Source organism: Pan paniscus, chromosome Y (assembly GCF_029289425.2).
Source record: "Pan paniscus chromosome Y, NHGRI_mPanPan1-v2.0_pri, whole genome shotgun sequence".
Taxonomy (NCBI): domain Eukaryota; kingdom Metazoa; phylum Chordata; class Mammalia; order Primates; family Hominidae; genus Pan; species Pan paniscus.
Genome location: NC_073273.2, coordinates 29,877,525 through 29,900,453, shown reverse-complemented (window position 1 = coordinate 29,900,453; position 22,929 = coordinate 29,877,525).

Sequence of the window (22,929 nt, the reverse complement as noted above, 5' to 3'; positions counted from 1 at the left end):
AGGCTGCAAAGCACTTGAAATGACCAATTGCCAGATCCTACAAAAAGAGTGTTTCCAAACAGCTCAATCAAAAGAAAGGTTCAACTCCATGAGATGAATGCAAACATCACAAAGGAATTTCTCAGAATTATTCTGTCTAGTTTATATGTGAAGATATTTCCTTTACCACCATAGGCCTCAAAGCGCTCCAAACGTCCAATTGTAGAATCTACAAAAAGAGAATTTCAAAACTGCTCAATCAAAAGAAAGGTTTATCTCTATGAGATGAATGCATACATCTCAAAGAAGTTTCTCAGATTGCTTTTGTCAAGATTTTATGTGAAGATATTTCCTTTTCTACTGCAGGGCACAAAGCTCTCCAAATGTCCACTTGCAGATTCTACGAAAAGAGAGTTTCAAAAATGCTCAATCAAAAGAAACATTTAATGCTGTGGGATGAATGCACACATCACAAAGAAGTTTCTCAGATTGCTTCTGTTGAGATTTTATGTGAAGGTGTTTCCTTTTCTACCATCAGCCACAAAGCGCTCAAAATATTCACTTGCAGATTCTACAAAAAGAGGTTTTCCAAACTGCTCAGTCAAAGGAAGGTTCAACTCTGTGAGATGAACTCACACATCATGAAGAAGTTTCTCATAATTCTTCTGTCTAATTTTTATGTGAAGATATATCATTTTCTACCATAGTCCTCAACGCGCTCGAAATGTCCACTTGCAGATTCTAAAAAAAAAATATTTCAATACTGGTCCATCAAAAGAAAGGTTGAACTCTGGGAGATGAATGCACACATCACAAAGAAGTTTCTCAGATGTCTTTAGTCTAGTTTATATGTGAAGATATTTCCTTTTCCAACACAGGGCTCAAAGCGCTCCAAATGTCCACATGCAGATTCTGCAAAAAGAGAGTTTAAAAAACTACTCAATCAAAAGAAAAGTATAACTCTGTGAGATGAATGTACACATCACCAAGAAGTTTCTCAGATATCTTCTGTCTAGATTTCATGTGAAGATATTTCCTTTTTTACCATAGGCCGCAAAGCACTCAAAATGTCCACTTGCAGATTTCACAAAAAGAGTGTTTCCAAACTGCACAATCACAAGAAAGGTTCAACTCTGGGAGATGTATGCACACATCCAGATAAGTTTCTCAGAATGTTTCTGTCTAGTTTTTATATAAAGGAATTCCCTTTTCTACCATAGGCCACAAAGTGCTCCAAATGTCCACTTGCACGTTCTACAAAAAGAGTGTTTCCAAACTCCTCAATCAAAAGAAAGTTTCAATTCTGGGAGATGAATGCACACATCACAATGAAGTTTCTCAGATTTCCTCTGTCTAGATTTTATGTTAAGATATTTCCTTTTCTATGATAGGCCACAAAAAGCTTCAAATGTCCACCTGCAGATTCTACAAAAAGAGTGTTTCCAAACTGCTCAATCAAAAGAAATGCTCAACTCTGTGAGATGAACACACACATCGCAAAGTGGTTTCTCAGAATACTTCTGTCTAGTTTTTATGTGAAGGATTTCCTTTTCCACCATAGGCCTCAAAGAGCTCCAAATGTCCACTTGCAGATTAAACAAAAAGAGTATTTCAAAACTAGTACATCAAAAGAAATTTTCAACTCTGCGAGATGAATGCACACATCACAAAGAAGTTTCTCTGATTGCTTCTGTCTGTATTTTATGTGAAGATATCTCCTTTTTTACCACAGGCTGCAGAGTGCTCCAAATCCCAATTTGCAGATTCTACAAAAAAAAGTGTTTCCTAACTGCTCAATCAAAAGAAAGGTTCAACTATTTGAGATGCACGCACACATCACAAGTAAGTTTTGCAGAATTCTTCTGTCAAGTTTTAATCTGAAGATATTTCTTCTTCCACCATAGGCCTCAAAGCGCTTCAAATATCCACTTGCAGATTCTACAAAAAGAGCCTTTCAAAACTACACAATCAAAGGAAAGTTTTAACTCTGTGAGATGAATGCACACATCAAAAAGAAATTTTTCATATTGCTTTGGTCTAGATTTCATGTGAAGTTATTTCCTTTCCACTCTAGGGGTCAAAGCCTTCCGAAAGTCCACTCGCAAATTCTGCAAAAAGAGAATGTCAAAAGTGCCCAATCCAAAGAAAGGGTTTACTCTGGGAGATGAATTCACACATCCCACAGAAGTTTCTCAGATTGCTTCTGTCTAGATTTTATGTGAAGATATTTCCTTTCTACCATAGGCCGCATAACGCTCCAAATGTCCACTTGCAGATTCTACAAAAAGACTGTTTCCAAACTGCTCAACCAAAAGAAAAGTTCAGCTGTTTGAGATGAATGCACACGTCACAAAAAAGTTCCTCAGAATTCTTCTGTCTTTTTTGTGTGTGTGAAGATATTTTCTTTTCCACCATAAGCCTCAAGGCACTCGAAATGTCCACTTGCAGATTCTACAAAACGCATATTTCAAAACTGGTCCTTCAAAAGAAAGGTTCAACTCTGTGAGATGAATGCACACATCACAAAGAAGTTTATCAGAATGCTTCTGTCTAGATTTTATGTGAAGATATTTCCTTCTCTACCATAGGCTGCAAAGCACTCCAAATGCCCACTTGCAGATTCTATGAAAAGAGTGTTTCCAAACTGCTCACACAAAAGAAACGTTAAACTCTGTGAGATGAATGCACACATCTCAAAGATGTTTCCCAGAATTATTCTGTCTAGTATTTATCCGAAGAGATTTCCTTTTCCACCATAGGCTTCAATTCGCTCCAATTGTCCACTTACGGATTCTTCAAAAAGAGAGTTTCAAAACTACTCAATCAAAACAAAGGTTTAAATTTGTGAGATCACTGCACACATCACAAAGAAGTTTATCAGAATGCTTCTGTCTAGATTTTATGTGAAGATATTTCCTTTTCTAACATAGACCGCAAAGCGCTCCAAATGTCCACTTGCAGATTCTCCAAAAAGAGTGTTTCCAAACTGCTCAATCAAAAGAAAGGTTCATCTCTCTGGGATGAATGCACACATTACAAATAAATTTCTCAGAAAGCTTCCATCTAGTTTTTACATGCAGATATTTCCTTTTCCACCATAGGCATCAAAGCTCCGCGAATGTCCACTTGCAGATTCTGGAAAAGAGAGCTCAAAAACTGCTGAGCCAAAAGAAAAGTTCAACTCTGTGAGAAGAATGCACACATCACAAAGAAGTTTCTCAGATTACTTCTATCTAGATTTTATGTGAAGATGTTTCCTTTTATATCATAGACTGCATAGCGCTCTAAATATTCATTTGCAGATTCTACACAAAGAGTGTTTCCAAACTGCTCAATCAAAAGAAAGCTTCAACTCTGTGAAATGAACCCACTCATCACTAAGAAGTTTCTCAGAATTCTTCTGTCTAGTTTTTATGTGAAGATATTTCCTTTTCCACCGTAGGCCTCAAGATGCTCAAAATGTCCACTTGCAGATTCTACAAAGAGTGTATTTCAAAACTCTTCCTTCAAAAGAAAAGTTCAACTGTGGGAGATGAATGTACACATCACAAAGAAGTTTCTCAGATTGCTTCTGTGTAGGTTTTATGTTAAGATATTTCCTTTTCTACCATAGGCCACCAAGCGCTCCAAATATCCACTTGCAGATTCTACAAAAAGAGTGTTTCCAAACTGCTCAATCAAAAGAATGACTGAACTCTATGAGATGAATGCACACATCACAAAGAAGTTTCTCAGAATTCTTCTGTCTAGTTTTTATGTGAAGATATTTCCTTTTCCACCATAGGCCTGAAAGAGCTCCAAATATCCACTTGCAGATTCAACAAAAAGAGTATTTCAAAACTGGTCCATCAAAAGAAAGTTTCAAATCTGTGAGATGAATGCACACATCACAAAGAAGTTTCTCAGGTTGCTTCTATCTAGAATTTATGTGAAGATATTTCCTTTTCTACCATAGTCTGGAAAGTGCTCCAAATCTCCATTTGAAGATTATACAAGAAGAGTGTTTCCAAACTGCTCAATCAAAAGAAAAGTTCAACTCTGTGAGATGAACACACGCATCACAAATAAGTTTCTCAGAATTCTTCTGTCTGGTTTTAATCTGAAGATATTTCCTCTTCCACCACAGGCCTCAAAGTGCTCCAAGTGTCCACTTTCAGATTCTACAAAAAGAGAGTTTTAAAACTGCACCATCAAAGGAAAGGTTTAACTCTCTGAGATGAATGCAGACAACAAAAAGAAGTTTCTCAGATTGCTTCTGTCTAGATTTCATGTGAAGATATTTCCTTTTCTACCATAGGCTGCAAAGCGCTCCAAATGTCCACTTGCAGATTCTACAAAAAGAGTTTTTCCAAACTGCTCAATCAAAAGAAAAAGTTAACTCTGTGAGATGAACGCACACATGACAAAGAAGATTCTCAGAATTCTTCTGTCTAGTTTCTACGTGAAGGTATTTCCTTTTCCACCTTAGGCCTCAAAGCTCTCCAAATGTCCACTTGCAGATTCTAGAAAAAGAGAGGTTCAAAACTGCTCAATCAAAAGAAAGTTTCAACTCTGTAAAATGAACCCACTCTTCACTAAGAAGTTTCTCAGAATTCTTATATCTAGTTTTTATGTGAAGATATTTCCTTTTCCACCATAGGCATCAAAGCACTCCAAATGTCCACTTGCAGATTCTACAAAAAGAGAGTTTCAAAACTGCTCAATCAAAAGAAAGGTTTAACTCTGTGAGATGAATGCACACATCACAAAGAAGTTTCTCAGATTGCTTCCATGTAGATTTTATGTTAAGACATTTCCTTTTCTACCACAGGCCACCAAGCGCTCCAAATATCCACTTGCAGATTCTACAAAAAGAGTGCTTCCAAACTCCTCAATCAAAGAAAAGACTGAACTCTGTGAGATGAATGCATGCATCACAAAGAAGGTTCTCAGAATTCTTCTGTCTAGTTTTTATGTGAAGATATTTCCTTTTCCACCTTAGGCATTTAAGAGCTCCAAATGTCCACTTGCAGATTCAACAAAAAGAGTATTTCAAAACTGGCCCATCAAAAGAAAGTTTCATCTCTGTCAGGTGAATGCATACATCACAAAGAAGTTTCTCAGATTGCTTCTATCTAGATTTTATGTGAAGATATCTCCTTTTCTACCATAGGTCACAAAGCGCTCCAAATCTCCATTTGCAGATTATACAAAAAGAGTGTTTCCAAACTGCTCTATCAAAAGAAAGGTTCAACTCTGTGAGATGAACGCATGCATCACAAATCAGTTTCTCAGAATTCTTCTGTCTGGTTTTAATCTGAAGATAGATCCTCTTTCACCATAGGCCTCAAAGTGCTCCAAATGTCCACTTTCAGATTCTACCTGGCATGGGTGTGCAGAGTCCCCTTCCTCCAGGGACTTTCCCAGGGAAAAATGCCCTTCAACTTTGTGCTGTGTGTGAAGGGTCCTTGGCGCCGCGATTCTCTCTTGTGAGTGCTGTGCTTGGCTCCCCATCCCTATCAACTGCTCCCAGGGCTCTGACAGCAATCTGCCCTCCTATCTGCAGGAACCTGGCCTCAGCTCCCACCCTGTCCCCCATCCCCTGCCTCCTGGCTGACCACATGTGCCTCCCTCCTGGCTCCTCCCCCGACCCATCCCGCACAAACCCCCAAGCCTGATGCCCAACGCTTGCTGCCAGCCATCCCAAATGGGCTGCTGCAAGGATATGGCTCTGGCCCAGAAGCCGGAGATGCCCTGTGGCCTGAGGCATTCATGGAGCCCAGCTCCAAGTGAAGACCTCCAGTGAGCTCATTGACGGCCTGGGCGTGCTGCCTCCAGGGGCAGGCTGTGACCACTGGTCCTCCTTCTGCCACTTCACATCGGTCTCCTCCTCAACCACCACCTCCACCTCAGCCATTAGGTCTTCCACCATAAGCACCTTCTCGTTTTCCAAGGCCGCCTCCTTAATCTGTACCCCGGCCGTCCTCTCCAGCAGAGCCTCCAGCCTGAACATGGTGCCCTCCTGGGTGCTCCGACAGACCCCGGCCTGCGCAGCCCAGCGCATCCCCAGCACCCCTAGGCTCTGGGGGCTGCTCCACAGGAGGGCTGCTCCAGAAGAGGCCTGCTCCCTGAAAGTCCCGTGGGCCTCACCCTGCTGAGAACCTATTACCACACCTACATGGACCCAGGTTTCCTGAAGGGCCCCGCTGGGCCCGCAGATAGCCACTCTCGCCATGGGGCTCAGGTCCCCACCAGGGTCAACTGCGCACAGGAGTTCAGGATCCAGAGGCCCAGGTCCTGGGCTTTCAGAGCCCCGCCAGCAGGCACTGCAGACATTGCTGCACGTGCGGGAGCCTCTGGGTCGGCAAGGCAGTGCACAACAGCAGACACGCAGGCTGTCGGTAGCCATCCCTGGTGGCTGGCCTCCAGTGTGCCCGGGACATAGGACGCAAAGCCTTTTAGAATGCTCCTGGGAGTAAAGCATTCTCAAGGAGGAAGCATAGTACTCGGAGCCTGTATTTGCCTAGACCTGCAAGAGTTCTTGCCAGGGTTCCGACCTCTGGAGCAGACGAATTCCACCTCAGCACAACCAGGCGACTTTCCTCCCAAGAGCTGGCCCTGACCCACTTACCCCAGGCCACCCCCGCCACCCTCACCTCAGCAGCTAGAGAGAGTTCTCCTCTGGATCTGCAATAGTCTGTACCACCTACCTGGCCAGCCTAATGCAGTGAGATGTTTTCATGTGTTCCCTGTGGGTCAATAGCTTGCCATACTCAGGATATCAGTTAGGGCACTGGGCTTCCATGCCCACAATGCCAAAGGCCATGCAGCCCACTTGTGCCTGCACCTAGCGCTACCTGGCACAAGCTGCGAGGGCTTCTCAGAGGAGGCTTCCCCGGGGGGGCTGGTGATGCCGGTCAGCCTGGGGAGGTGCCACCCAGGGAGACGCCCACCACCGTCGCACTGATTGGTCTTGCCGGGAAGTGGGCAGTAGTGGCGGGGCTCCCAGCGCCCTTTGCGTGCAGTTCGTCAGGGGGCTCCTGGAAGCCCGGGGCATGCGCCCTGAGGGCCTACCCGCCCACAGGCTCCAGTAAGCACAGCAGCAGGGTGCCTGTGGTGTGGGTCCGGTGGCACAGGCTGTGGTCTGTGAGAGTCCCAAAGAGAGCACCATTTTCAGGATAGAGTCTCTGCAGGAGGAGGCATCCGGGGCTCAGAGCAAGGCGGCGGCCTTCGGGGAGGAGGTGGTGCTAGTGCTGGATGACATAATGGTGGAGGTGGAGGTGGAGGTGGAGGTGGAGGTGGAGGTGGAGGTGGAGGTGGAGGTGGAGGTGGAGGTGGAGGTGGTGGCCCAGGAGGAGGCCCTCGTGGAGCGGTAGGAGGAGGCCCAGCGGGCACAGCCTGGCCCTGGGCCCATGACCCCAGAGTCTGCACTGGAGGAGCTGCTGGCCATTCAGGTGGAGCTGGAGTCAGTTAATGCCTGAGCCAGGAAGGCCTTTTCTCAGCAGTGGGAAAAGCTGGAGAGGAGGCGCAAGCCGCACCTGTACTGCACAGGCGCCATCATCCAGAACATCCCTGGCTTCTGGGCCAATGTTGCAACCTTTTCAGTATTTCTTCTCTCTTTCTAGTTGAGAGGTGCTCTTGGGGAAGTGTAAGTAACTGATGGGCAGCTCGGCGTCGATGTGATTATTTGGGGAACAACAGTGAGTTGCCGTGGACAAATGTGGCTGTAGTAAACTGGAGCAGGCGTGGGTATTATTTTCCTGCATGCGGCAGAGAAACCCTTCGTGATGCCAAGCAGCAGACGTTTGGGGCATCTTTTTGGAGAGCAGAAGCGAGTTCTCACCAGAATAGGTTTTTCTGTGAATCAAGCTATTGTTAAGGGAGTGTGATTGCTGCCCCTTGCCAGTCTGATCTGGGAATGGGCGTCTTTGGTTATAAGCATATTCTGCCACTCCTCAGACACCAGCGACTCTTCGCAAGTCACCCCTCCGCGTGTCAGTGCAGTCAGCCTCAGAATTATACGCACTCCATGAACCCAAGAGGCCTTAATTCAGGGGGAGGTAGAGGAGAAAGGGAGGTTATACATGGAAGCAGATCTTAGAAATTCCTTACCCAAGCCTCTGGGTGCTCTAGGCCTTCTTCCCTCTTGCTTCTAACTTTTCCTTCCATTGCATCTAAAGGCTCTTTGACCTAAAGCAGATGGCAAACTACCCCCTGATATCAGCCCTGATCAGTGACCAAGATGAAGACATGCTGAGCTACATGATCAACTTGGAGGTGAGGCTGGGAAGACTGAGGCTAGAGGGTTTAGTGGGGGAGGGTAAGGGAAATAATTCATTCCTGTAAGCAACAGTGGGCACCTCACCCAAAAAGATGTTTAAGCTTTCTCCACCTTGTCCTGACAGGTGAAAGAAGTGAAACATCCCATTCATCTCTGCAAGATCATGTTGTTATTTTGGAGTAACCCCTACTTACAGAATAAAATGGTGACCAAGGAATATCTTGGGAATGTCACAGGTGACAGGTGGCTCCCAGGATGGGTAGTGGAAGGAAGATGATGGGTGATCCCATCACAAATTGCCAATGTGATCCAGCCCTCTTCACACAAAATCCTCTCTCTGTAGAATACAGGGCTTCTCATTCCACTCCAATTCAGTAGTATCCAGATTATGAAGTTGAGGCTTATTGACCCAGACACCACAATAGCAGCCTTAACTTCTTCAACTGGTTTTCTGACCACAACTTCACAGGACCTAATAGGATTGCTGAGGTGCATCCTCACCGGGAAACATCATCAGGAATAACCTGGTGTGTTCCCAGCTGCTTAGGTCACCAGTCTGAGCCCTGATGAGGCCTTTCCTGATTGATTCCCCTGACAGATCCTATGTAAGGACCTGTGGCACAATCCCCTGCAATACTACAAGAGGATGAAGCCACCTGAAGAAGGAACAGAGATTTCAGGTAAGCCATTCAGTTGGAACTGGAGCTGTTTGATGCCCACTATGAGGGGGTTGACACCCCTCACTATTCAGGGAGCCTGGACTCTCATTTCAGAAATGTAGAAATTGAGGCTTATTTCATAAATGTGGAAATTCCTTGAGAGGAAGACAGAGAGGGACAGAATTCAGGACATTCAGGGCATTGAGCTGAAAAAGGCACTTTAGAGACTACACTGCATAGCAGGTTATAACTGTGGAGTCTTAAGCCCAGAGAAGTATAGTGCATGTCCAGATTCACTGAGAGGTAAAGCTGAATCATTAACTTCAATTTGTGGCACTTGATTCCATGGCTGTCAGCCCCACTGGCAGTCATCCTATCAACCCCTTAATATTTAACTCCCTGAATGTGCCTCTTTGTCATCCTTGCCACAGACCACACAAGACTGTTTAGATTGATGGATTTTCTTAAGCTACTGCCTGATGATTCGGTGTGCTTTTTGTGAACAATGCATCTTGTTAGCTGACTCCCATCACAGAGTATACTGGGAATGGAGCAGGTATTGCAGAGAACAGTTTGTAACACATGGTAGGACAAAGTTTAAGAGATCAAAAATGGGAAAGGGGTAGTCTTTACTCAGCAGGACCTAAAATTAAAACATTTTAAATATGGCTCAGAGGAAATGCATTTTGACATGCGTTTGTGTTTCTCTAGGGGACTTCTGGATTTTGAGATGAATATGATGGAGCATCAGGCTTTACCTAAAACAGCAGAACCCCTACAAAGTTACTACAGTATGCAGGATGTCAGTACTCAGTATGGTCTTATGCACACGAACTAAAGGAAAAACAGATCCAGGCACAAAAAAACGCAGACAGGAAGAGGGGGTAAACTTGGATTGTATGGAATGAAAAATAAACACTATTAAGGATGTGTGACTCTGTGTGTTTCTGTGTGTGTGTGTGTGTGTGTGTGTGTGTGTATCTGTGTGTGTGGGTATGTTCATCCCGGATTCATGTGTCATAATGAATTGATCAATCCATATGTTTTATTCTTTTCATGGAAATGACCAGTCTGTGTTGGAGCTAGGCCTCTAAAGTTGTAGAGTGAATGGGTGTAGAATGTTTGGGGATTCTTCCTACAATACAGAGTTGGGGAGCTACAAGAAAGAAAAGACAGTTTACCTGGAGGCTTACTTCACCCTATGGAAGCAGAGGTAGTTCATCGAAAGAGGTTAGTGGCCACTAAGATATCCAGGACCCAGTTTGCTGGGATAAGGTAACTCCAAAATCCTTCATTTTGGGTATCATCAAACACATTAAGATAGCACAGGATGATGGAAATCTTAAAGTTCACTTCCATGTTGAAATCACATGTTCTGCTTTTAAAGGTGAATGCATAATCCTTTTCTGGAACAATCAGCCTCTCAGGACCAGGGGTACCATCAATGTGAGAAGAAATGGGCATGTAAGGTATCTGGAGGGACTATTGGAAAGGTTACAGAGGCATGTGGGAAGGCATTCAGGGTACGCCTTATTTTTTTTTTTTTTTCTGGCATAGGTGACTATGGGAAAACACAAACATGCAAAAGTGAGGGGAAGGTTGGTGGATTTGTGTAATAGAAGATTGCCAGAGGATCCATGCATGGACTTTGTGTCAGTTGATGGTCCAGGATACAGACACTGTTGTTGATGTTTACATCTTTATTTGGGTTAAGCTTTTCTGCAAGATTCTTGTTAGATGAGGAGCCAATATTGTATGTAGCTAACACCATTACGAGGCACTTTGTGCTCATGCAAACTCTAGTGAGGCTCTATAGTCCCCAGTGATGGGCACTGCAGATTGTTCCTGGAGCCCAGGGCCCTTTTATTTTCTGTGGCCTTTTCAGCATGCTTTGCATAAGCTTAATAATGTAAAGAGAATGTAATTGCAGAGCATGTCTTACAAGCCTCACACAGGAGAACAAAACATAACAGCATTCATTCTCGAGTGGGTGGCTGCTTCCCAGGAACATCTGTGTCTATGCACAGGACAAGGGATGGCCTCTGTCATGGATGGAGGAGGAGGATTTCAGAGTTGGGTGCAGAACTTTCTTCCCCATTCCCAGATAAAACAGATACAACATGAGCATCCCTGTCAAAGACACACTAATAGAGTGCTAACATTCCTGTCCCATATGAACTGTGGTCAGCCCAGCTTCTGTAAGAAGAGCTATATTGTTTCAGGAAAGAGGGTTTGACAGTCAGAAGTCCATGAATCTATTGTGCTGCCTTCAGTATGCATTCCACACCTTCTGCTCGGTATCAGCAGATGAGCTTTGAAAATCTATAGCTCAGTTTTGCCCCTGCTCTCATGCAGACAGCTGAGGCTCTGGAGCAGGAGTTTTGACCTCTTCTGACTACTGTCCCCATGACCCACAAACACATGAGAAACAGGTTTTCTCAACAAATTATTCCTGAAAAGAGTGGGAACTCTTTGGCCCCCTCAAGCTGCCCTCTATTTTACTGTGTGCTGGTCGAAGGGCACTATGGTCCATTACAGTAACCCTATAGTGGGAGTGGGGCAGTAGATTGGTGTGTGCACTCAGGGCAACTCAGATTGGGAAATGTCTGGGGACTTGCTTATAGTCAGGTTGTCTGAAAAGGTCTTGCACCAAATTTAATGCATAGGAAAATGTTGAGGAAATGGTCTTGCAATGATTTTTCTAGGAGGTAAATAGATAAGGAAAAGACTGTAAGTAGATGCCAGGGCTAGTTTTTGAGCTAGCCTGTTTTAAAGTTGTGGTAGGGGAAGAGCTTTTCCCAAGGCAGGCAGCAAACTAGAAACTGTCTACAATGATGGGCTTGCCATGAGCTGGTGGCTGAGCCATATTGGCCACCCAACCGAGTGAACGTTGCTGACTGGGCTTCTTCCTCATATCCTACATGCAGTTCAGTCTAGTGATTTGACATGTGCTCCATTGTTTAGGCATTATCAGAGATCGTGCTGAATTATACAGTCAGTCTAATGCTGCTTCCACTGAATATCCGTTCACATGGGCCACAGATGCTAAGGTCTCTGACAAATTTGCATTCTGCCTCAGTAACTCTGAAACACCTCTGTTATTTCTAGCATCAGGGTCTTGGAGTTTTTTCATGTTTAAACTGCCAAGTGTTTGTATATCTGTATGGGTTTGGATCTTTCCTCTGACTCCACCTATGTCTCTGTCTGTCAGACATGTTTCCACACTGCCTGTATTAATTTGTACACACCTATCTCTACAACCATGACAGACTTTCTATCTGTGTCTTTGGACATCTATCACTCTCTCTCCCTTCCTTTATTCTTTTCCTTCCCTTACACCCCTCCTTTATTTCTTCCCTTTCTTACCCACTCCCCTCTCTCCATCTGTATCAACTATCTTCCTATCCTCTTCTGAATTTGCTTTGTAATTCTGAATCTGTGGGCAGTGGCATCAGATTATTGTTTTCATGTCTGGATGAAATTCCTCTTATAAAGAATCTCAGCTGAAGGAGATGACTTCTTTTTTGAGCCATAATGAACCATTTATTTCAGGCCTATCTAGGAATGACAGTGTTAAAAAAAAAAAAAAGAATAACTGGGCATTACAGTAAAGCCAAAATTCAGAGGGATCCCAGTCATCCCACTCAGTATATCCAAAAGGTGGAAAAGTGAAAAAGTGGGTTATGCCTATGGTCTCTAAAGTGGAAAGAGAACTTTCAAGGCATTGCGTAAAATCATTTTCCAGGAGGCAGCTGTAGTTCATAGTTACATGTGGTGTAAACACAAGCACAATGGTGAAACAGAGAAAATGTACTTCTCCCTACATTTTTATTTTGTATTATCCTTTTAACAAACATCGTGTATACAGAATTTCTTCATGAAGTCATAAATTATTGTTTAATGAACTTATATCTGAGTTCTTCATTGTGCCAAACAATGTCAAAGAATCATGAATGACTATGAACTGCTATAGATAAGTGATGTGAAATAAGATGAGAACATATAGAAAGGGCAGATCATAGACTGAGAACCTCACCAAGAGGTTCAGGTGAGCTGAATCTATGTCAGGGATTCAGAAAAAGACACTTGTTATTAAGGGCTTTGAGGCCAAAGGAAGTACTCTTTGTACATTCCTGTCTTTTAACTCATTTGAGGAGTTAGGTGTATTACTATTTACAGTGTTCTCTCTGCCCGTTCTTATTGTTCTCCCCAACTGGGGCTGTTATTTGAAAGCTGGTTTCTTTCATTGGGTCACATAGGCTCTAATGATGTTTTGTTTATTTTTATTATCTTCACACTACATGGTTTTAATTTACCTAATTTGACTCTTTTTTGTTGTTTTGTTTTCTGAGAATGGGTCTTACTCTGGATCCTAGGTTAGAGAACAAAACCATGATCTCAGCCCACTGCAGCCTGAACACCCCACACTCATGTGATCCTCTCAACTCAGACTCTCACATAGCTGACACTAGAGATGCATGCCACCCCTCCCAGCTACATATTAATTAATTAATTAGTTACTTTTTAGACTGGGCCCATGTTGCCCCAGGCTGGTCTAGAACTCTTGAGTGCAGGCAGTCCTCCCACCTCACCCTCTTAAAGTGCTGGGATTACATGTGTGACCCGGGGCCCCAAAATGGCTTTGAGATTTTTTCTTTTTTCTTCTGCCTCCTCATGTCTTCTTTTGAAATATGCAGTGAAGGTTTCAATTCATGGACTATAGTCTCCAGGCCTGTAATTTCTATATTTCAATTGATTATCTACATTGGGATATATATATATATTATATATATACATATATATTATATATATACATATATTATATATATTATATATACATATATTATATATACATATATTATATATATTATATATACATATATATTATATATACATATATATTATATATATTATATATACATATATTATATATACATATATTATATATACATATATTATATATACATATATATTATATATATACATATATATACACACACATATGTATATATATGGGCACTTCTTTATAAGAAAATACTTCACAGACATTTATTCTCTTAAGGCATTTTAAAAATTGTATTTTTTTATTTTTACTATTTTTTATTATTACACTTTATGTTCTAGGGTACATGTGCACAACGTGCAGGTTTGTCACATATGCATACATGTGCTATGTTGGTGTGCTGCACCCATTAACTCATCATTTACATTAGGTATATCTCCTAAGGCAATCCCTCTCCCCTCCCCCCACCCCACAACAGGTCCCAGTGTGTGATGTTCCCCACCCTGTGTCCAAGTGTTCTCATTGTTCAATTCCCACCTATGAGTGAGAACATGTGGTGTTTGGTTTTCTATCCTTGCAATAGTTTGCTCAGGATGATGGTTTCTAGCTTCATCCATGTCCCTACAAAGGACATGAACTTATCCTTTTTTATGGCTGCATGGTATTCTGTTGTGTATATGTGCCACATTTTCTTAATCCAGTCTATCACTGATGGACATTTGGGTTGATTCCAAGTCTGTGCTATTGTGAATAGTGCTGCAATAAACGTACGTGTGCTTGTGTCTTTATAGCAGCATGATTTATAATCCTTTGGGTATATGCCTAGTAATGGGATGGCTGGGTCAAATGGTATTTCTAGTTCTAGATCCTTGAGGAGTTGCCACACTGTCTTCCACAATATTTGAACTAGTTTACAGTCCCACCAGCAGTGCAAAAGCATCCTGTTTCTCCATATCCTCTCCAGTACGTGTTCTTTCCTGATTTTTTAATGATCACCATTCCAACTGGTGTGAGATGGTGTCTCATTGTGGTTTTCATTTGCATTTCTCTGATGGCCAGTGATGATGAGCACTTTTTCATGTGCCTGTTGGCTGCATAAATGTCTTCTTTTGAGAAGTGTCTGTTCATATCCTTTGTCCACTTTTTGATGGGGTTGTTTGATTTTTTCTTGTAAATTTGTTTAAGTTCTTTGTAGACTTTCGATATTACCCCTTTGTCAGATGGGTATATTGTAAAAATTTTCTCCCATTCTGTAGTTTTCCTATTCTCTCTGACGGTGGTTTCTTTTGCTGTACAGAAGCTCTTTAGTTTAATTAGATACCATTTTATTTCTTAAATTTTTTTATGAAATGATACATATTTATAACTCAAAAGTTGATGTTCAAAAACTCATATACATTAGGCATTAGATATATGCAGCTAATAGCACAGATATGACCTCACATATTTGTCATTTTTGTGGTGATAAAACTTGACATACATTGTCTTAGGATTCTTTAGAGAAAGAATATGTTAATCACTAGTTATAGTCAGCATGCTGTAGAAAAGGTTTTTAAGCATTCCTCCTTTCTAACTAGAAATATGTGTTCTTGATCCAACATCTCCTCAGTGCACCCTCTCCATTAAACACCACCCCAACCATTGGAGTCACTACCTCTGTGAGGTCCATTTTTTAGATTTTTTATAGGAATGAGGTCATGTGCTATTTACCTTTCTGATACCTGGCTTGTGTCACTTAACAAAGTGGCATGTACACATTCAGCAGACTCAGGTGTATTGTCACAACTGGCAGGATTTCCTTCTTTGTTATTGCAGTGGATTTTTCCATTTTACATATATGCCCCATTTTTTTTGTCCACTCTTCAACTGAGTTTCTATTTTGAAATAGCAACAATGTTGTAATTAATCTCCCCTTTAATAGAATTGCTTATTGCAATAAAAGAAATCTTGGTCATCATTAGAATATCTTCTCTAGTACATTTTAATTTGTCAACATTTAAAATAAAGCCAACCACTTAGAGATAAAGGAGAACTTTTATGTAAAAATTTAGCATGGAGTTGTTCAAAGGTGGCAGTGTTTGTGTGTGAGATGAAGTAAACAAGGGAAAATTTGCCTTCTTCAGCTGAGAAAGGACAATGTACATAAACTTTAAAATCAGTGAATAATTTTATGGTTTTACCTTTGTCCATGTGCCATTAGTAGTAATCAGTAATTCATATGAAAAGGAAAATAATAACTAAGGAAAAAGGAAAATAATAACTAAGTAGTTATTAACCATTACAAATGAACTTTTACCTATGAATTAATGTTTGGCTTCAGCTTCCTTAGAAGAACTGGCTTTACAGGAGCCATGAGATTATCCAAAGCCATAAGAAATATTCACAGTATCATGACTGTCTAGCAATTTAAGGAATGAGGAATGGGGACATAGAAGAAATAATTTTAAAAAGTTGCTTGAGAGAAGAGAAAATAGTGTTTCAGAAAATAGTGTTCTTTTCATAATGTTCCATCATTTTTAATATTAAAGGTCCCATATCATATGGAAGAGAGAATTATGGAGGTCCTCCACGCAGAAAGCCAATCTCTTCCTGGCAAATAACCATATGTCACCAAGAGATGACGGTTATGCAACTAAGGATAGGTAAAGGAAAATTTTTAAAAAACAGTTGATTGTTTTTGTGGTGATGAAATTCACATAACAAAATTAAACATTATAAGGTAAACAGTTAAGTGGCATTTAATACATTCTGTGTCACACACCAACTACCTCCATCGAGTTCCAAAACATTTTCATCACTCCAAAATAAACCTCCAACTACCAGTTAAGCAGTGCCTTCCATTTTTTCCCTTTCCTCAGCTGCTAGCAAACACCAATCTGTGTTCTAATTCTGAACCCCTGGTTGGGGGCATTTAATGTTAATGGGCTCAAACACTACACACTTTTGACATCTGTGATGTCCTGAAGGTTCATTTACATCACAGCACTTTACTCCTTCCATAAGCTGTTAACCCATTATTTTATTTGTGTTGTTTCCATGGCAGTATTTCTATGCACTAATATTTGTTTGAGTATGCTTATTCAATTCTGGGTGTATGTGAGTGGAATTGCTTGGTCCTGTGATAATTATGTTTGTTTTCTTGAGGAACCACCACATTTCTCCATAGTAGCTGCATCATTTTCCGTTCCAACTAGCATTGTATCAGGGTTTCAATTTATTTACATCCTCTCAAACACTTGTTATTTCCTGCTTTTTAAAATTTATTGCCATTCCAGTGTGTGTGTGAAGTATGGTATCTCATTTGGGATTTGAAATGCGTTTTCTGTATGACTGATTATGAGTATCTGTTCCATGTGCTTTTCAGGTGTCTATTTTATATGGAGAAATATCTATTTAGATGTTTGGCCTTTTAATTTTGTTTAAGTTGTAAGTTAGTTATGTTTTGGATACTAGAAGTTGAAAATTTAAAATTTGTTTAGCTTAAACTTATGCACACAGAAATCATCCAAGTTCCCCAGAAACCAGGGATTATGCTCCATGACCTAGAGACTATGCATACCATGATTATGGTCATTCTATTCAGGTTGAACATTCCTCTAGAGAATATAGGTACCATAAGGTTTTCCAGATTTGTCAAATAGATTTCTTAAATTGTTTATTCTGGCATTAAGAAAACTTTTTTTTTCCAATTTAGTGATCAGGATGGCTATGGTGAGGCCCGTGGTAGAGATCATTCTGAACATCCAAGTGGAAGTTCTTACAGAGATACAATTCAGAGATATGATGAGGGTCCAGGATGGATTCATAAATTATAGAATTATATTTATTAGATCAGATCATTATTTTAATGAACTTCTAAGGAAAAATATAAAGGACAAATATAACATGTTTAGATATTGAATATTGTTAAGAGTATAAAGCATATTAAATGATATGAAGGTGAGAACTTCACTTTGTGTTCAGAAAATGTGACTCAACATTTACTTTCGGATTAAATTTGTTAAGCTTCAAAATACTACCCTTACACTTCTTTTAAATAAACCTTCTGACTATTGCAGGCATAATTAATATCCTGCAACAAAGGCAGAGGAAAACAGATATTTCCAAATAGTACTTTAACTAATTCATGTTTTAGTGGTAGCAGTAAAAATGTTTGGATGTAGTCCAACATTATTTTATCAACCCTGCAGGGAACTCTCATGGTGCACCACCTGCACAAGGGCCTCGGATGTCTTATGGTGGAAGAAGCCGCCATTATTATAACAATACACAAGATAGATATAGCAGAAGTCGGAGAGTTACTCAAGACACTGCGGTGATTTTTATTCCTGTTTTCATGAGCACGTTGGCAGAAAAGATCAAAGGAATCTAATTTCTCTGGATAGAGTGCACCCTGCTCCTCGTGAAGCATATGGTAGCTCAAGTTATGTGGCATCTACAGGAGATGGTAAGAGAAGCTGATCTGAAAAAGGAGACTGAAGTAAATATTAAAGCAAGTATTCAAAATAATAGTTATTGCATACCAAACCTTCTTTGCAAATCGAAAATTGAAATGTTATTTATTCATTGTTACCTGCATACCACTCAAAGCAACATGTTGGTTTTGTGGAGAGACATAGATACTTACTCCATAATTTTTCTGAGATATTCAGAGGAAAAGGAATTTTTTTCAAAGTAATTTCATACTTGTTAATGCTATTTGAAAACTCTTTGTTTAGATGTAATATCTGCATTAAAATTTTCACAAAGAAATTTTACATGTAATGCAAAATGCCTGATGTTACTGCTTAGCTACACATGCTTAAAAGCAAATTCAATAGGAGAGAAAATTGTGTTGTTTTTGAACATTTTCCTTTGTTTCTTTGAACATAAGTAGATACAAGATCAAGCATATGTTATGTCTCCCTTGCAAGCTGCATAAGTTTTCTAATTAGGCTGTGTTTCTCTTTAAAAAATTACAAGCTTAAAATGTTTGAGAAATCTTCAGAAACACTACACAACTGTCTGCCTCACCATATAACATTTATCTTTTAGAGGAATATTACAGGTCAAAGGAAATAATTAGATGTGGTTGATACTAAAGTTTAAGACATCTGGAACATTCTACATGAAGGATTCTGTGACTGAAGGGGGATATTGGGAATGAAAACTTTTCTTTTTTAACCTAAATCAAAACTGAACCAATTAAGTTTCTCAAGTGCATAGCATAATGAAATTAAATGTTCCTACTTTAAATAGTGGAACATATGTGTTTTGTCTTGAGAGTTACGCATGTTAATTTTTTCTTGAAATATTTGACAATGGATACTATAAGTAACGGTTTAGCAATAAGTTCTTACAAAGAGGAATAATCTAGTATAGTTGGGATTTTATCAATTTTTTTTTGAGATGCAGCGTAGCTTTGTTGCCCAAGCTGGGGTGCAGTGGCTCGATTTTGGCTTACTGCAAACTCCGCCATCTGGGTCCAAGCTATTCTCCTGCCTCAGCGTCCTGAGTAACTGGTATTAGATACGTGTGCACCATAGCTGGCTAATTTTTTGTATTTTTAGTACAGACAGCATTTCACCATGTTTGCCAGGCTGTTCTTGAAATCCTGACCCACCTCCTCAGACTCCCAATGTGCTAGGATTATAGGCATGAGCTACAACTATCAGCCGATCAGATTTATTTGAAGATGTGCATGTGAACGTTTTAGACCTCATACTTTTGGAAAGTGAAGTATATAAAACATAAAACAACAGCCTAAAGTTTCAGACAGGGGATTGCTTAAAGGTTTAATAAATCATCAAATGATAAAAAAAATAAAATATTTGTACCCAAATAACTAAACCAATTAATTTTTCTGATTATCCAACCTAAAGAAATGAAATATATGAAGTTCTAGAAGTTTTACAGTCCATCATTCTTACAATTAACAGACTAATCTGCAAGGACAAACTATTTTCTTGGCAAAATTTTAATAAGATCATCAATTTTTATAGGGTAAGGGTGCAAATAATTTTAAAGGGAGAAGTTACCAACTTTGATTTTCAAGTGAGTTATTCAAGTTATGAAGTTGTGTTTTCATTCATCTACAATGTAGCATTGTGAGGATGAAGTAAAAAGATAAACTCCCTAGTCTTTTGTATGTTACTGTCCAGGTGTGATGGCTTAGTTCTTCAATTCCAGCACATTGGGAGGCCAAGGCTTGCAGATCACTTTAGGTCAGGAGTTCAAGACCAGCCTGGCCAACACCAAGAAACCTATCTCTACCAAAAATACAAAAATTAGCCAGCCATGTTGGCCCACACCTGTAGTATGTTACAGCTAATTGGGAGGCTCAGACAGGAGAATTATTTGAATCTGGGAGCCTGAGACTGCAGTGAGCCCATATGCAGTCTAGCCTGAGTGACAGAGTGATACTCCAACTCAAAAATAATTATATAAATCAACAAATATGTAGATAATCTGGTATCCTTCAGTTTAAGCACTTATCATTTCTTTATTATTTTTAGAGACAGGGTTTCACTATGTTGTCCAACCTGGACTGCAGTGTCACCATCGTAGCTCGCTGCAGCCTTGAACTCCTGTGTTGAAATGTGTGAGCCTTCCATTTCAACCTCCTAAGTAGCTGGAATTACAGGCACACATCACTGAGCCCAGCTTTTGTGTTTGTGTGTGTGTGTGTGTGTGTGTGTGTGTGTGTGTGGTAGGGACAATGCTTCAGATGTATTGTTCAGGCTGGTCTGAAACTTCCAGGCTTAAGTGATCCTCCTTCCTTGGCCTCCCAAAATGTTGTGATTATAGTTGTGAGCCTCTGAGAGTGGCATATCATTTGTTGGTATGAGTGACATTCCGTCTCCACTCTTTTAATTCTTTTGAAATATACAATAAGTCATTGTTAAATGTAGTCATCCTATGCTGCTGAACACTAGACTTATTCCTTCTAAGCAGCCGTAATTTAACCCACCCCCAACCCCTCTTTGATCCCTTCCTTACCAATACACATTACTTGTATCAAAATATCGCATGATATTGCCGAAAGTATCTACAACTGTTGCGTACAAATTTTTTTAAATAAGTAAAAGAATAATTAAAAAAGGGTATATCCACAAGGTGACAAAACAGGAGGCTCTAATTTGTTCCTCCACACAAAAATGCAACAAATAAAAAGCCACAACAACATCAATTTCCTGTGAGATAAACACAGAAACCAGTTAAGATACACAAGTAGGATTATGAAAATACTCACTTAAAAGAGGTAAAAAAAATTGAATAATAATTTTTTTCTAGAGTTTATGTCTGATACAGTGCCCTAGAATGAATAGGGAACTGTTATTTCACAGCTCCTCTCAGAGGACTGAAGTATTAAACCACATATATAGTACTCCACCTGTTACATCTGCTTCTCCATGAAATGATTCCTAGCTTGCCATTCTCTGGATTCTAACACAGACTGGTATTTATACCTCTCATAGGACCTCCAAGATGAAAGAGGGATTTAAATAGACATTCAAGAACTTCTGAAACTGTTTCCTCCTGGCTTACTGGATCTCACACAGTCAAGAAAGCTCAGCTCCCACTTTGTACCTCTAAGAACTTAGTTTGTACATCTAACTTCTTGACTTTTTTTTTCTTTTTTGTTTTGATATGGTGTCTTGCTCTGTTGCCCAGGCTGAAGTGTAATGGCACAATCTTGGCTCACTGCAATCTCCCCGCCTCCCAGATTTAAGCAATTCTCCTGCTTCAGCCTCCTGAGTAGCTGAGATTACAGGCATCCACCACCATCCTCGGCTAATTTTTGTATTTTTAGTAGAGATGGGATTTCAAGATGTTGGCCAGGCTGGTCTTTAACTCTGGACCTCAGGTGATCCACCCATCTCAGCCTCTGAAAGTGCTTGGGAGTACAGGAGTGAGCCACTGTGCCCAGCCTTTCTTCAGCTTTAATATCATCTAATTTTGAAAACATTAGCAATTAAATTGTTATTTTCTATTTCTTTTCTTTTTTTTTTTTTTGAGAAGGAGTCTCACTCTTTTTGCCCAGGCTGGAATGCAATGGTGCCTTCTCGGTTCAACACAACCTTACATCCTGGATTCAAGCAATTCTCCTGCCTCATCCTCCTAAGTAGCTGGGATTACAGGCATGCACCACCACACCCAGCTAACTTTGTATTTTTCATACAGATGGTGTTTCTCCATGTTGGTCAGGCTGGTCTCAAACTGCCGACCTCAGGTGATCTGCCTGCCTCTGCCTCACAAAGTGTTGGGATTACAGGCATTAGCCACCATGTCCAGCCAAAATAATATTTTCAGTGTGCATTTCTGTGATCCTTGGAGGAGGTTGGGCAGCTTTGTCTATGTTTGTGACCTTTTTCTTCCCCCTGTGGATTGCTGTATTCTGCCATCTTCAGTATTTTGCTCTTTAGTTAATTTGGTTAGTCATCATCACAATGTTACATTGAAAACTGCTAATAGTTGTGTGATAATGGCAAGCTTCTTCCCCCAGACAAATTTTAGGGTCAATGATACTAGACTGGCTTGACCACCAAAGTGTGCTTTGAGAACTGTAATGGAATTACAGGAACTCATGTCTGGAAAGAACAGAATTCTAGCTGTCATTTAGTCCTACCCAACCACCTGATGTGTAAACCTTGTCTTCAAAATCTTAGCCAAATATTCAACTTCAACTGTCTGCCTCCTGAGACAGTCCACTCCATCTGTAGATAATTCTGTTGATTATAACAGCCTTGCCTGTATTAAACCAGATCTTGTCTCCCTGTATTTTCTACCCTCTGTCTCTCCAGCCTTAGAGAACAAATCTACCTCCTCTTCCACGTAACAGCCTTTCTGATACGTAGTAACAGTTTATATAATAATTGAAGTCATCTTTTCTTCATGTTAAACATGCTGGTTCCCATAAGTTATCCTTATATGAGGAGATTCTGAGTGTCTTTTCAGTCACTTTGTGATCACAGTCTGTTGAATGCTTACTAGTTTATCCCTTTTTAAAAAATGTATCACTGAGTTCAGTGTCTTAGGGTGTTCTGAATAATAATAATAACTAATAATAATGGTAGCTAGCCTTTATTGAGTATCAAGTACTTTGCCAAGTACTTTACTTGTATTAATTAATTTAATCCTTACAACATGACAAGAGTGTGGAATTTGAATCCCCATTTGGACAATGAGGAAATTGAGGCATATGGAAATTAAGTAATTTACCTGTAACTGCACTCAGTGGAGTGGAACTAGAATTTCTCCTATTACAG